Consider the following 12,621-nt stretch of genomic DNA (forward strand, 5'->3'; position numbering starts at 1 on the left):
GCAATCAACGTCATTATGAATTTATCACGACGGTAATTAACTAACGATGTGGTTAGAGGTTTCAAACGACTCAATAAATAAAGCACCGACGTGGTTAGATGTTTCAAACGGCACAAAATTAGTTAAACAGTTTTATACGCAGTGCATCATACAAACAAAATCCTGTTAAGGAGACTAACCCTGGATTGTAAGGCATCATGAAAATCTGTTCACCATCTGTCTTCTGAAGTTGACTGGCTACCAATCGTGATCTATCAGTTAGTGACCTAGCATTGGCACTAACTTGAGCAGGGTCGATAAAGCCAAGCATGTTGAACATATTTGCTTCTTTCAAATGATCATATAAGCACCTAAATATATAAAACAAAGATATATAAAAAAGTCAGCACAAAAAAACACACGACGGTTATTTATAAACAAACGACGTATTATACAATTTCACAGGACGCAATGAAATAGCAATCGATGTTATCATTAATTTATCACGACGGTATATAACTAACGACGTGGTTAGTAGTTTCAAACGACGCAATAAATAAACCACCGACGTCTTATGCTATAATGATTTTTTTCAACACAAATTTGAGTGTGAAATAAATATTTGATAAGGACAAACCTCATATATACTGCAAGCATAGTAGCCCCAATTTCTTCCATGCCTGCTAACTGTGTAATATCTTCAGGCAAGACGAAGGTACTGCGATTTGCACCAAACATCTCCTTCTCAATTGTAAAGGTCATGATCTTCTCCTGAGGCGTTAGTGTGGTTTCCACATAACGACAAAGGCATTGTAAGGAAGATGACACCTCCACCTTTGAATAATCAACTACTTCAATACCCTGTTTAAAGAAATAAAGCAAAATAAAATGACGTGGTAATTCAATAAACACGACGGTTTAAAGAAAATAACGTCGTCTGATAATTATTTAAACGATGGTAACAAAACACCGTCGTGCTAAATAATTTATTACGTCATAGGAAACAAATTCCGACGTCTAATTTGAAAACAAACGACGGTTTAAATAAAATATCGACGTCTGAAATTTGAAAAACAAATAAAAAAGGCAAATTTATGAGAATATACCTTTTCATCATGCTTTTCTTCATCTTCTTTTTTTTCTTCCTTCTTCTCTTCATCTTTTTTTTCTTCTTTCTTCTCTTCATCTTGATTTTCTAAATCCCCATATTTCTGTTTTAAGTAATAAAGAAATATATATATAAGACAGATTGTATAGAAAGAAAAAAAATTAAATCAAAACGTCGTGGTAAGGCATAACATAAGACGGTATGTAAGAATTATGGACATCTTAAAATTATTAAACGATGGTAAATAAGAAACGTCGTGGGGATTTATCTATTACGTCGGTAAGGACTAAAACTGTCGTCTAAATCACCACAAAAGTTTTCAAAAATAACGACATCTAATGGCGTGTAAAACAAGTAAACTAAATACGACGTGGTATTGAAATCCAAACGACGGTTTATTAATAAAATCGTCGTGGTATGTATTTCAAACGACGGTTTTCTTCATAATAACGACGTCTAATAGCTTTTAAAAAAAACAGATAATTCAAAGTTCAGATATGTTTCCATTTCTTCCTGCTTTTCCCCATTTTTGGCAGTATCATCATCAAAATGTAGGGATCTCCCATCACCCCCAGAGCAGCTTGCGTTGTCGACATTGATTTTTGGGACTTTGCTCCAGACAGGGGATAGTTTTCGGTTTAAGCATGCTTGGATCAAAATTGGGGATGAGTTGGGAAAGCTAACTCAAGAATGTTCCCTCTCACCTGTACTCAATTGCTTGGTTCTAGCCTCCATCCCAAAGTCTCTTCCCTTGATCTAGCTTCCATCTTCTTAGTCTCTTCTTGAAGGACAATTCTTACACTTTCCTTTAATTGATCGGCAAACTTTACCCTCTGTTGTCTAGGTAAATTGAAGTATTGCCTAGGGGAAATCCCAGCACCTACCCCTCTTACTCTCCCTGGATGCTCGGGACCCAAAGCCATGGTCAACACATCATTACTACTAGATACACTGACACTGCCTTCAAAAACTTGTTTTTGCAATTCATCCTAAAACAAAGATATATAAAAAAGTTAGCACAAGAAAACACACGACGGTTATTTATAAACAAATGACGTATTATATAATTTCACACGACGCAATAACATAGAAATCGACGTTATCATAAATTTATCACGACGGTACTTAAATAAAGACGTGGTTAGTTGTTTCAAACGACGCAATAAATAAACAACCGACGTCTTATGCTATAATTACAAAAAACAAAGTAGCGATTCCAAATTCAGACCTGTAACGACGTTTTTTAAAACATCTCGACGTAGTAATATCATTCAAACGACGCAATAAATAAAACACCGACGTCTTATGCTATATTTACAAAAAACATAGTAGCGATTCCAAATTCAGACCTGTAACGACGTTTTTTAAAACATCTCGACGTAGTAATATCATTCACACGACGCAAAATATAACATAAGACGTAATAAGAATTATCAGGGCAATACAGAGTTTAATACAAATTTAAAACAGAGTGAGTAGGCTTACAATTAATTTTGCTTTCTCTGCCACCTTTGGATCAGAGATGTTACCATCTTTGTCTGGTCTAGCTTTCTTCCATAAGGTAGATCGATCAATTTCTACCCCATGAATGGTTTCCTCCAATTGATCCTCCAAACCAGCATATCCTTTTCGAGACAATCGATGATTGTACTCAAGTTTCTCCCTAATCTTTGAATGTTGAGAATGCACATAAACAAATTCTTGGGATAATCTTGAAGCTACAAAGGCATCCCATTCTGCTTTCTCTATGAATTTACATAGTTCAGGGGGTTGGCTTAATTTCTCCCTCTCCTTGATGTATGGCAGGATATAATGCCTCGTTAGTGTAGACTTGAAATCCTTCCATTTCTTGGTAGCAGAAGATAACACCAAGTTCTTGCCCCCTTGACCTACCACAAAAGCCATGTCAACGGCTTCCCAAATCTGCTCCTTTATATCCTTGGGGATTTCAGCCCATTTCTTGTCCACAAGTGGGGCTATGGAGCGTGCCAACACACCAATATAGGATTGCATCTCAGTATGTGCAGGGCCACATCCTTTCCCCCTTTTATTGTACTCAACAACTGGCTTGATTTTCTGAAATTTTCTCTTCACAACACGAGGCATTGTGCTCATACCTCGACCTGACTTTGAATCCTCAGAAATTGTTGTCGTGCTGGCTTGTTCTGTCTCAGCAGATGAAACAAACTTAATCTTCTTCAAGGACTTGTCTTGAGGAGTTACCATTCCAAGCTCCTTACCTCCATTTTTTTTCGAGCCAGAGACCTTACTTTGGTCTTGAGAAACCATGGTTACAGACAAATCAAACCTGCAAGTGAAAATATTTCAGGAAAAAATTAAGAACAAAAACAACGGTTATTCATAAAACACGATGTATGATAAGATTTTACACGACGCAATAACATAACATCAGACGTAATAAATGTTTAAAACGATGGTACTTAAACAACGACGAAACAATATAAAAGAAGACGCAATAAGAACTTATTACGGTGATATTTACACTGCGTCGTGATATTTAAATTCAAACGACATTAATATTAATATAACGTCGTGCTATTGACATTCACACGACGTAAATCATAAGATACCGTCGTCTATATAAGATTCCAAACCCTTCTTTCTTTGTTCATGTGAATGTTTGATTGCAGGTTTGATTTCTCTGAACCATGGTTTTATTTTTCCTAATTTGATAAAATACAAAGACAAAGAAAGAAGGTTTTGGAATCTTATATAGACGACGGTATCTTAATATAACGTCGTGGTATTAACATTCACACGACGTGAATAATAAGATATCGTCGTCTATATAAGATTCCAAACCCTACTTTCTTTGTCTTTGTATTTTATCAAATTAGGAAAAACAAAAACCATGGTTCAGAGAAATCAAACTTGCAATCAACAAGCAAACAAAAAGCATTGTTAACATCCAACTGACGTATTGGCCAACCATGAGTCACGACAAGATGCAAAACAATTAGTATGGTAGTAGGTTTGACCACCGGACTGAAAGTATCTGAAAAATCAACACCAGGACGTTGGTGAAAACCCTTGGCAACTAAGCGTGCCTTGTACCTGTCAATGGTGCCATCAGGATGCCGTTTGATACGAAACACCCACTTACAACCAATAAGATTTTGAGAGGGGAGTGAAGGAATGAGCTCCCATGTACCATTGCGAATTAACGCATTAAACTCATTGGACATTGCTTGTCGCCAAAGGGGATCCTTAATACCCTGGGAAACACATGTCGGTTCAATGGAGGAGAGAATGGGGTGTTTAGTAGCAGTCATAGCATATCGGGATTAGGTTTGTGGATACCGGCTTTGCAATCTGGTGACCATGGAATGATCGGGAGCACAGGAGGTATGGGGGGGTTGGAAGGGTGCGGGTCAGAGGATGGAAAGGTGACAACAGTCCTATTAGGGTTTCTAGTGTATGTACAAATTGGGCTGAGGTGGGAAGGTGGCTGGGCTGGGTCATTTTGGGCTGGAGAATGTGCGGGTGGGGTGATTATGGGTGCAGTGGAGGTAGGGGCTAAGGCTTGGGGGTCGGGTGATGGTAAGAGAGGAGCAATGGGGCCAGGGCAATGATGGTGACGGCTCGAGACGGGGGCAGATGCCGATGATGATGATGATGTGACATGTGTTGACATCGAAGAAGAAACAACCGGTGCAACAGGCATGGTGGGTGAGTGTACAGGAACATAAGTAACTGGAGGAAGAGAGGAGACCCAAGTGTGAGAGTTATCAACAGTGACATGGGGAATGGAGGAAGGGAGGTTGGCAAGAGGAAAAGTGGACTCATCAAATTGAACATGCTGAGAGATAAAAAGTTTGTTGGAGGAAAGATCAAGACACTGAAAGGCACTTTGATTAGATGAGTAACCAAGGAAGATACATGGGCGGGAACGAGGAAGTAATTTATTTGAATTGTAAGGACATAACCAAGGAAAACACAAGCACCCAAAGGTACGAAGATGAGAGTAATTGGGCTGTTCATCAAATAGTTGAGTGAATGGGGAGAGATTGTGTAGAAGCGAAGTGGGCATACGGTTGATAAGATAGGCAGCTGTTTTAAAGGCGTAAGACCAATAGGTGAGAGGTAAAGAAGCTTGATGAAGAAGGGTGAGACCAGTTTCAGCAATATGACGATGTCGCCGTTCGGCACCCCATTGTGTTGCGGAGTGTGAGGTGGTGTAAGAAGATGGGTGATGCCATTAGATGAGAGAAAATGTTGGAGTTTGATGAATTCTCCTCCACCATCAGTGTATAATCTAGTGATTTTTCTTTTGAAGTATTTTTCTTTTGAAGGTGACAAAAGTGGAAAACACATCAGATTTCTTTTTGAGAGGGTAGAGCCATATGTATTTTGTGAAATGATCAACAAATATAACATAGTAGGAAAAACCATCAATAGAAGAGTATGGAGCAGGGCCCCAAACACCACTGTAAAGGAGGTCTAATGGACCATGACTAGTGAGAGACGAAGTACCAAACAGGAGCCGATGGCTTTTATTACATAGACAAGAATGACAAACAGACTCGGACAACTTGGAAGACACATTAATGGAAGACAAACGAAGGACTTGTTGGAGAATTTTGTGACTGGGATGACCAAGACGACGATGCCAGAGGTTGGGAGAGACCACCACACCCACCAGAGCTTGCGGTTGACAAAAGGATTTGGGAGACCACTCGTACACATCATCCTTATTCGGGCCTCGAAGAAGAACCGCCCCCATGCTCAGATCCTTGACATGAAAGAAATCAGGAAAAAGTTCAATATATGTATTATTTTGTTTATTAAATTTAGAAATAGAAATAATGTCTTTTTGCATAGAAGGAACACAGAGAACATTGGACAAGGTGAAAGATTGAGAGGATGAGGAGGGTATAGTGGTTGAACCGACATGAGTGATACCCAAACCTGAACCATTACCAATAATTATTTCATCAGGACCATCATATAGAGAGGCACTAGAGAGAGTGTTGACGTTAGAGGTAACATGGTGAGAGGCACCGGAATCAAGCAACCATGTTGGAGAAGAGGTGGACCTACCATGGGTGGTGGGATTGGCCACTGGCTGACTGTGAGGTCCAGATTGGAGTTGGGGGCAGCGTTTGGCACTATGACCTTGAGTGCCACACCATTGACAGAAACCACGATAACTTGTGCTGTTCATGTGGGTAGAGCGACGACTATTGTCAGTGAAAGCTGGTTGGGTGGGCCCATAGGAACCCCGAGAATTGTTGTCAATGGAAGATGTGTGGGGGTGCCCAAAGGAACCACGAGATGGATTGTGAGAGGCAAAGGACCCACGGTTGGAGTTGAGTTGTTAGAGCGATAGCCACGATTTGAGGTGTGGGAGCGAGATGTCTGAGTGACATTGGCAGTGATCACTGGGGCAGCAACAACGGTATCATCACGCTTAAGAGCGGCTTCATGTTCAATCAGCTTGTCATGGAGGTTTTCAAAAGAAATTGAGGTGTCGCGGGAACGAACCACCGCAACAATTTCCTTGAAGTAAGATCCAACACCATTAAGAATGTAGAGGAGGAGATCGTCATTGGAGAGGGGAACATCAATTATGGCGAGTTCATCTGCAATAACGCGGACTTCTTGCAGATACTGAGTCGACTTGTTCTCACGGCGCAGGAGAGTAAGGCGTTCTTTGAGACCAAGAACGCGGGCACGGGCTTTGCTAGCAAAGAGATGGAGAAGCTTGTCCCAAGCCTCCTTGGACGTCTTGGCAAAGGCGATAAGGGAGATGACCTGCGGTGAGACGGAAGCAAGAATCGCATGGAGAAGGAGTTGATCTTGCCGAATCCAAAAGGTGCGAAGCACGGGTTGAGTGATTGATGGGCAGAGACTAGAACCGTCCACATAACCCATGAGGTCGTAGCCGTAGAGGAGGGCGTTGAATTGAGCACGCCATGATGGGTAATTGGTGGGTGTGAGTTTCACGGGTAGTTGGGCGGTAGCATTGATTGTGATCAAGGTGGGAGTGGAGGAGTTGATCTCTGGTACAGGGATGGTTGCAAAGGCGTTAGTGCCCATGGTTGCAGAGGCGTCAGTGGCCATGGATGAAGACAGAGAAGAGAGGGATCAGGAAAAAAATAAAAATTTGCTCGTTGGAGTTTTTGGGCTGTGATACCGTATAAGAACTGAGATCAATTGGTATATTTCATTGATTTGTTTACAGCTACAGGTCTATGATTATATACAGTTTGAATACAATCCTAATAAGGTAAATACAATCAGTCTTGAGTGACTGAATCAATCCTAATAAAATAGAATAGGAAAGACAGCTTAGCATATATATCACAGTTGACTTTCATACGGAGGAGCCGATTGTGTTGTTGATGGAGCAGATTGAGTTGTTGATGAACTTATCTCCTTTGATGTAGGAGATTCCCTAATAGCAAGGACGAATGCCACATAAAATGAGTCAAGTATAGTTGGATGAGAGTATTTTCAACAAGATTACAGCACAAAAAAAACTCCCAACTGCCCTGTAAACCAGAGGCTCCTGAAAACCTCAACTAGCACTATAGCTATCCTCGTGTGAATTAGTCTTGCAAATGATATTAACTCTTGCTCAAGGGTTTCAAATTGTTGTACAATGGTTTGAGAAGTTAATTTTTCACATCATATGAAGCTTTATATTGAATCTTCTAAGGTACGTGGTAATGGACGGAGCTGAAGTAATGCCTCATGTTGTGTCCCTCTTATTGAGTTAAATAAAAAAGTCCTAAACATTTACCGAATATGAAAAGTACTTTGTTATCTCTTTCAGTAAACGTTCGCATTCCGTATGATCTCCAAATCTTGACGAGAAAAATATTCATATTTGGGTTACTACCGACACAACACTGGATGTAGGAAATAGTTTCTGAGTGTTCCACCAGTAGATTAGCCATGGTATGTGGTGAGCAACTCGAAGTGCCCATTGATCCCACAGAGGTTGTTTATAATAGGCACCGACATAGTTGGCAGGCAAGCTTGGCCACCAGTAGTTGACAACAGGAGCAATCAGCGTTGCTCCTGCTACACTGTCACAAGATCCCAAACACCAAACTTGAGAAAAACTTCAATACTGATTAACATATCAGATAATGTAGAATTTGGTCCTCATTGAAGTAAAACCTTGTATCCAGACTTTGGTACAAGCATAAGTACCAGATAAAATCTACTTTTAATGAAGTTCCAATGCTGGTGTAAAGTAATTAATGTATTATACTGCCTTTACAAATCTTTACTTCAACATTTAGACGGTATCCACACTTTGATACAAGCATAAGTATCCAGCCAAAACTTTAGTTGTTCTTAAAATTTAAAGTTAAATACATATGCAGCATGATATTTGAAATTAATTCATCTCTCTCTCTCTCTCTGTCTCTCTCAATTGGTATTCTAACATTCACAAAGGACATGTAGAGCATTTACAACTGCCTATACTATCCATGAGGCTTGTAGGAAAGTCTTACCTGTGAGGGATGTACTGAAGACACTTCCATGACCTGTCCACCCATAGAATATCCAATTACATAAAATTTGGATCCCAGTCCCACTGGTCACCAAGCTCTTCTATATCTAAAGCCAAACTCTTCCGCTGTTCGCTTAGGATCCGGATCACTTTCACCATATCCCGGTCTGTTAAAAGAAACAATGTACACCCCTAAATCTTCAAGCACTTCCTGAAAAAGAATCCACCCAAGAAGTTAACCAATCTAATTTTTGGACACAAACTTTAAAAACCAATGAAGACTATAAAATCAATTTAAAATTGAGAAACAAATTGAAAACCTGAGTGACGGTTGTTGCAATCAGTGCATCATGTCTGGTAGAACCAAAGGCATGAACATAAATAATCTTATATCTGGCCACTTCTTTTGGAACACCATGTTCCTTGTAGGCCAAATATCTTCCATCCCTCATCTTTATTCTAGATGCCGTGACGAGTGGGTCACCGGGGGAGCCACAAAGTTTTGGAGGGGGTGGTTGGATGGCCTGATATGCCCATGCCAACAACCCAACTAACAAGAGAAATGTGAGTCTCTTAAACATCTCTGATGCCTGACCCCCTGAGAATGAAAAATGAAACTTTGCTGAAAATCCAGTACAAGAAGTGACGAGCAAAATAGCATTGATCTTGAGGACACTATAATAAGGCTTAATTTGGGCCTTTCCCCTTAATTTGGATGATTAAAGTTTTGATGAGATCACATATTGATTACCTCTACAAGTTCACCAATGAAGAGGTTATCCGAATGAAACAACAACCAGAAGTGTTGACGCTCTTTTTGGGAGGTCAACTTAGAGGGAAGTGGATAGTCATCAGCAGGTGAGAAGGTGAGGACCTTCGGTGAGGGAAGAGCCTACATAAGACAAAGTAGGAGAAGCAGTCGTCAAGCTTCAGACACCTGTGGTGCCGGCCGAAGACTTTCCGATGCTTAAGTCAACTATGAGTGGTAAATTTGGCAAAGTAACAGTAAAAGTGAGAGAGTAGTTACCCTTTTTACTTGGGTACTGTTCCCTATTTATAGGGAAGTGAAAGTGAGAGCTTTGCACAAAGTTTCGATGTGGGACTTTGTGCAAGTTGCTGTGGTGATGACACGGTCTTGGAAATTAGTTTTGGCAACAAGAGCTTCGGCCGAGAGCTTCGGCAGTGTCCGCACTCAAAGAGTGTCTTCCTTCAAGGGGAGAAGGCATGTCTGCCTTAGTGCTAGTTGTTTTGATGCTGGATATGCTCGATTGATTATGGTGTCAACAAGAAGAACCGAATAGCCAAGTTTAAAAAGCAGGGTAAAAAGAACAAAAATACACACAAAATACAGAAAGGGTCAATAAACAAATAAATCAGTTTGTTCATTAGAAACTCTCATCATTTAGTTAATTTTACAAGAAATTACATGAACTTCAATAATCTATCTGCTTTGCCTTGTTCTTCATCCAAAAATTAAAAAATAAAAATGTAGCAATAAATCTATCCATTGGGTTTCCATTGTGTCCAAGAAAGCAGTCAATATGCAGAAACAAGCATCAACCAAATCGACCAATCATTTTTAAAACAGAAAAACTTGAATATATGGACTGCATCATATAAACTAGACTCAGAGCATAAAACCCAGAGAGATAGAAAGAGAGAACGTATGTTAACTGCAGCTGAGTGCAGGAAGAATACCAACAGTCAAGCAAACTAGGGTGGGCATCTAAACTGAAATATCCGAAACCGTACACTAACCATACCGTACCATATTGATTTTATACCGCTTTCATTTGGAATAAGGAGATATTCGGCACTGCATCGCATCAGCATCAGATCGCACCGCACTCAATAGAGTATGGTATGGTAGTGGTATCAAATATTTGCTATCGGTCAATACTCTATCGTACCGAATTATGGTTTTGTGGTTCTATAATTATGGTTTGTCTGTTTTGTGGTCATGTATTTCTACTGAGAACTAAAATGCTAGTAATTGAGTATTGACTGTTGGGGGAGATTCAGAAAGAAAAAAAAAAGTGGCAATTGATTATAAGATGTATGTTTTATGGTTTGTCTGTTTTGTGGTTCTATAATTATGTAATTGATTATAAGATGTCTATTTTATGAACAACATCATCTTTTATGGTTTGTGTGTTTTATGAACTGCTCAAGCGACATTGGACTTAAATTAGGAGTATTATGATAGAGTTTATAGATAAGAACAAGAATCTTTATTGTTCGCGCTAAATCTAAACAGATAGAGATAAGGCTAACTTACAGGTGATGTAGGTGGTTCGAACCCGAGGAACCTTCGGCCCGTGGAGTTCTTCCTCGAGGTGTGATGCTGGATTCGGCCTAGAGAAAGAAGACGGCAGGTACCGAGACACCGGTGTAGTGCCGGCCGTAGACCCTTCGATGCCAAAGTTAGTGACTAAGAGCAGTTCTATCGACAATGTGAAAGCACAAGTCAAGTAAACAGTCTTACCTCTTGGCTATGCCAAGGGGCTCTATTTATAAAGAGCATTTGTGATGCTCTTAGTATTTATTTTCGATGCGGGACTTGTGAGAGTGTCTTCGGCGATCGTCATTTGCTCTTGTCATCCTCCTCTTTCAATCCAACCCACATCCATTTTTAGCTCAAATCTTCTAAAACTACTACTTCGTTGTAATTGGATATTATTGATTTGATGGGTAGAGGGCGAGCTTATGTTGATGACGATATAGATGAAAGTAAGTTCAAGACTTCGGAAGCAATGAACTGCTACAAGAAAATCTTCAGTGTTCAACGTGTGACGGTTGAGCGGGAGGTCAAATTGAGTGACTTCGAGGATCTTGGGCTTCCCAGAATCTTCAAATCAAGAGGTTGGCTTTTGGCAATGGGTCCTTCAGAGCCTGCTAATATCCAGATTGTCCGAGAATTCTACGTAAACATTCCTCCTTTCTCCGCCGAGCAGAAAAACCCACCTGGGTTGGGCCCTTTTGATACTTGTTTGTGGGATGAGACTCTACATTTCTCCAGCAGTAGAGAATACCCTGACTCATTTGATGTGTATTTGTGAGGTAAGGTGTTGAATTTCTCTGTTTCTAGCATTGCACAGTTGCTTAAACTTGCTAGGCCAAACCCAAATGAAAAATCACCTGGTTTTCCTGGGCTTGTTGTTGATAATCTTGACTTGAAGGTGGTGACATCTACTTTGGGTTGGAACAAGAGGGTCAGGGTTTTGCGTGAAAATCGACTGAGTGATTTGTACAAAGTGCTTAACAGCATAGTGAGATATAATATCGATCCTCCTTGTCAAGTTATCCCTTCTTTGCTTAGCCCTGATAGAGCTCGCCTTCTTTATGCCATTGGGAACAATGTGCCTATTGATCTAGCCACCTACATTTTTCGTGCCATCTGCCATGCTGCGTTCCCAACTTCCATGCCCGACTCGCCTTTTACTTCTTGATCACGCGCTTCGCCATGGCTTCACATGTGCCAGTTGAGCCTACGGATAAGCTTTATTCTCCTTGGTCGCTTTGGACAACATGGATATTTTTGGCTATAGCTTTACTCCATGTTCTCCGGCAATCAAGCAGCCTTTGCGGTGGTGAGCCACACGCCCAAGATGGCCCTACTTACCAATGATGCGTATTGAGCATTGGGTGATGTGCACCTGTTTCTACCCACTCGGTCATCCCACCTTTTTCGAAACAGCCATCCGCAGGTCACTCAAATGTTAATAGACAGACGTTAACGAGGCTTTAATAGACAGATATTGAGAATCCATTTAATAGACAAATGTTAAGTTATATGTGTGTGTGTGTAAAAGATTACACTTGGACATTCAGCTTATTACTGTAAAATGCATAGGCCCTTATTGTTTTTAAGTGCAGGTGGTAAACATTTCCAAGTTTTCGTTGGTAGCATCATAGTTAGTAATAGAGTTTATCTTATAGTAAGCAATTAGGCATCAAACATGGAATGTTTCTGTGATTAGTACTTATGTCCTTCGATTGTGTATATATTGTTTGCATGCCAAGGTTTCTCTGTTTGAAATCACAT

At 40.2% G+C, this 12,621-nt stretch overlaps 2 pseudogenes; one reads left to right on the plus strand and one right to left on the minus strand.

The window, feature by feature from the left end:
• Positions 1-6,268: 6,268 nt before the first annotated feature.
• LOC148916918 (uncharacterized) lies at positions 6,269-9,356 on the minus strand (annotated as a pseudogene).
• A 1,907-nt stretch (positions 9,357-11,263) lies between these two features.
• Positions 11,264-12,025, plus strand: LOC148916919 (uncharacterized; annotated as a pseudogene).
• Positions 12,026-12,621: the final 596 nt, after the last annotated feature.

This window comes from Prunus mume, linkage group LG5 (assembly GCF_029339155.1).
Source record: "Prunus mume cultivar Tortuosa linkage group LG5, ASM2933915v1, whole genome shotgun sequence".
Lineage (NCBI taxonomy): Eukaryota > Viridiplantae > Streptophyta > Magnoliopsida > Rosales > Rosaceae > Prunus > Prunus mume.